Genomic DNA, 3,769 nt, shown 5'->3' with positions numbered 1-3,769 from the left:
ACTTATTTACTTCTTTTTAAGAGACAGTAAACTGGAATGATCAGGTAACTGAAAAGCAAGCAGAAAATGGGGAGGACGGAAAAGCAGAAAACCGAACATATATACTGAGTTGTTGCGAAGGCTGAGAAGTTAATTTAGAACCCGAGGGTTGCAAAAAAAAGGGGGCAGAAGGTTGCAACAGATTATTATGCTGAATGGAATGTGTTTAATCTGTGTATGAGAGAGCAGGTCGCTTTGTTGGAAATGTCAAGAGGCGTAATTAAGATGTCGGGACAAGGACTAAAACGGGCATGGAAATCTGCAGCTCCATTTAAAAAGTTTTGTTTTCATGAAAGAGAGCCTGCGGTGGTGCACTGCTTAAAGTGTGCCAGACTAAGACCTGGGAGGGACCTGGGTTCGAATCCCTCACTCGGCTATGATCGTCACTGTGTTATGTATCGGTTTAATATGCGTACACGAGTTTCACTGCTAGTTCTGTAACTACCTTTCCCGCTCCAGGGGGATTCAAACGGGTGCGGTGACAGTTGCTATTGGTTAACTTGTTGGCACAATTTGGATCCTTACTCTGATTGGGTCCCACCAAAATCTAAACGCATCCTTTCCCCAACTCCTGTTCCTGAGAGTATATAAGGAGCTTGCCCTTTCCCTCCAGTCAGTCAAGTTCCTACTGCAATAAAGGGGATTGTTCTTGTTAGACTTGACTCCTGGCCTATCCTTGATGCTGATCTACCCAGAACTGATTACACGAAGAACTGAATCATAGAATCCTAGAGTTGGAAGAGACCCCAAGGGCCATCCAGTCCAACCCCCTGCCAAGCAGGAAACACCATCAAAGTATTCCTGACAGATGGCTGTCCAGCCTCTGCTTCAAGACCTCCAAAGAAGGAGACTCCACCACACTCCTTGGCAGCAAATTCCACTGTCAAACAGCTCTTACTGTCAGGAAGTTCTTCCTAATGTTTAGGTGGAATCTTCTTTCTTGTAGTTTGAATCCATTGCCCCGTGTCTGCTTCTCTGGAGCAGCAGAAAACAACCTTTCACCCTCCTCTATATGACATCCTTTTATATATTTGAACATGGCTATCATATTCCCCCCTTAACCTTCTCTTCTCCAGGCTATACATACCCAGCTCCCTAAGCCATTCCTCATAAGGCATCGTTTCCAGGCCTTTGACCATTTTGGTTACCCTCCTCTGGACACGTTCCAGCTTGTCAGTATCCTTCTTGAACTGTGGTGCCCAGAACTGGACACAGTATTCCAGGTGAGGTCTGACCAGAGTGGAATACAGTGGTACTATTACTTCCCTTGATCTGGATGCTATACTCCTATTGATGCAGCCCAGAATTGCAGTGGCTTTTTTAGCTGCTGCATCACACTGCTGACTCATGTCAAGTTTGTGGTCTACCAAGACTCCTAGATCCTTTTCACATGTACTGCTCTCAAGCCAGGTGTCACCCATCCTGTATTTGTGCCTTTCAAGAGCTGATTACATGAAGAGCTGAAATCATATAGACACTGCACCCACGACTTAACAACTGCATACCCTGCAGCATTTCCCCAACAAAAATAGGGACGTCCTAAGGAAAAGTGGGACATTCTAGGATCAAATAAGAAACCTGGAAACCTTCTGCAAATCCAGGACTGCCCCCGGAAAATAGGGATACTTGGGAGGATCTGTCACTGGGCGTGACCTTGGTCCAATCGCTGCCTCTTGACCTAACCTACCTCACAGGTTCAGGTGGATAGCCGTGTTGATCTGTCATAGTCATAAGAAATAACAAGATAAAAGATGGGGAAAAAGCTTTTTTCATAATTCCAGTGGCACCTTAAAGATCAACTAAATATAAGCTTTCAAGGTATGAGCTTTCATGTGCAATACACACTTCGCCAGATACAAGGAACAAGTCATCACCAAATTTAAAGTGAATGTGGTTAAGGACAAGTGGCAGAGAGTACTGAAGAAGAAGAGTTTGGATTTGATATCCCGCTTTATCACTACCCGAAGGAGTCTCAAAGCGGCTAACATTCTCCTTTCCCTTCCTCCCCCACGACAAACACTGTGAGGTGAGTGGGGCTGAGAGACTTCAGAGAAGTGTGACTAGCCCAAGGTCACCCAGCAGCTGCATGTGGAGGAGCAGAGACGCGAACCCGGTTCACCAGATTACGAGACTACCGCTCTTAACCACTACACCACATTGGCTCTCTGAGTACAGCAAACCTTTTTGGAACTAAAATACCCGTCTGATGAAGTTAAAAAAAGGATCAACAAAGCCAGATGGATACCCAGAGAGAACTTGCTGCAAGATAGACCCAAAAGAGAAAACAATAGAACACCACTAGTAATCACATACAGGTGAAATTCGAAAAATTAGAATATCGTGGAAAAGTCCATTTATGTAAGCAATTGTTTTCATTAGCTACTGGAGTTTAATATATGAGATAGACTGATGACATGCAAAGTACTACCCGCCAAAGGATAAATGGGCATAAATCTGGCATCAGGAATCATAAAACAAACCAATAGGAGAGCACCTCAATCTCCCAGGACATTCTCTGCAGGATCTTAAGAGTGGCTGTCCTATTGCAAAAGAATTTTAGAAATACACTTGAAAGAGAATTTGCTGAATTACAACTCATTACCAAACTAAAAACTATGGAGAGTCCTGGTCTGAATAGAGATACTGGATTCATGTCCCATTACAATACTAAAACTAATTTTGGTCATCTATCCCTTTAAAAAATCCCTTGCCCTTCCCTGTGGAACCAATTGCCATAAGAGTCATCAACAGTTATAAGGTTGAAGCGGTTCTCTGCTTTGGAGTATCTGAGGAAGTGTGGTGAGATAGAAATGCAAGAAATAAATACAAGTTCTTTCACTTTTAGCTTGAGAAAGATTTGTGTTGAATTTAAGCTTGGGCATACACGCATACTTATTCCGGCTTGGCATTTTTCAAAGGGTTAGATTAGAATCAACCTCCTGCAATGCAGGAATCAATAGGTCCTATGGAGGGGGCAAGCGTTTCTGCTACTTCTTGTGTTCAGTGGGACTTACAGCTGGGTAAGTTTGCAAAGGACTACAGCCTTGCTGTTTAAAAAAGAAACGTCTTAACTTGTTGCCATGCTTTTTTAAAAAAATAGTAATAATCATAAAACCAAGTAAGGAATGCAGAGAAGCCAGTGCGTTTATCAGCAAAACGAGTGTGTTCTTTATTTGCCAAGTTGGGTCCCATTAAATTCCAGGCCCATTTCACACGTTCCAGGTCAGGAAAATTTAAAGTGGCCCCAAAGGATCGACTTGACTTTTAAGTTGGTTCGCTTGAATAAATCTTTGCTCCTCTCTACCCCCCTGGGGAATTGTAGCCACTGCCAGCCCTCTGCTGTGGAATTCTGCAATGTATACGTGTTCCCCACGTTCACACGTTACACACACGTAAACGCACCCCCTCCGAAGAAGGCGCTGCTCTGAGCTTTCTCCCGCTCCAGTTAATTTATAGCCTGCGCTCGCCCCTGGTTGGCTAAGGGTCTTTAGCGAGGAGGAGGGAGGCGGGGCAAGGCGGGATACGACCGCTCCTGATTGGCCGAGCGGACGTTCTTCCTAGGCAAGGCGAGCCTCGGCAAATCTGATTGGACAGAGGGAATGATTGCTTGATGGTCTCCTCGCTTTAAGCGCCTGCGCGGGGGGCTCATCCGGTTGCTGCTCTAGCCGGGCTTGCTTTTGTGGCGCTTCTCTCTTCTAACGGCAGACGCGGTGCGAGGTGGGTCGGGGGG

Source organism: Lacerta agilis, chromosome 13 (assembly GCF_009819535.1).
Source record: "Lacerta agilis isolate rLacAgi1 chromosome 13, rLacAgi1.pri, whole genome shotgun sequence".
Taxonomy (NCBI): domain Eukaryota; kingdom Metazoa; phylum Chordata; class Lepidosauria; order Squamata; family Lacertidae; genus Lacerta; species Lacerta agilis.
The sequence above is the reverse complement of the archived record's forward strand: the minus strand, read 5'-3'. Positions refer to the sequence as shown.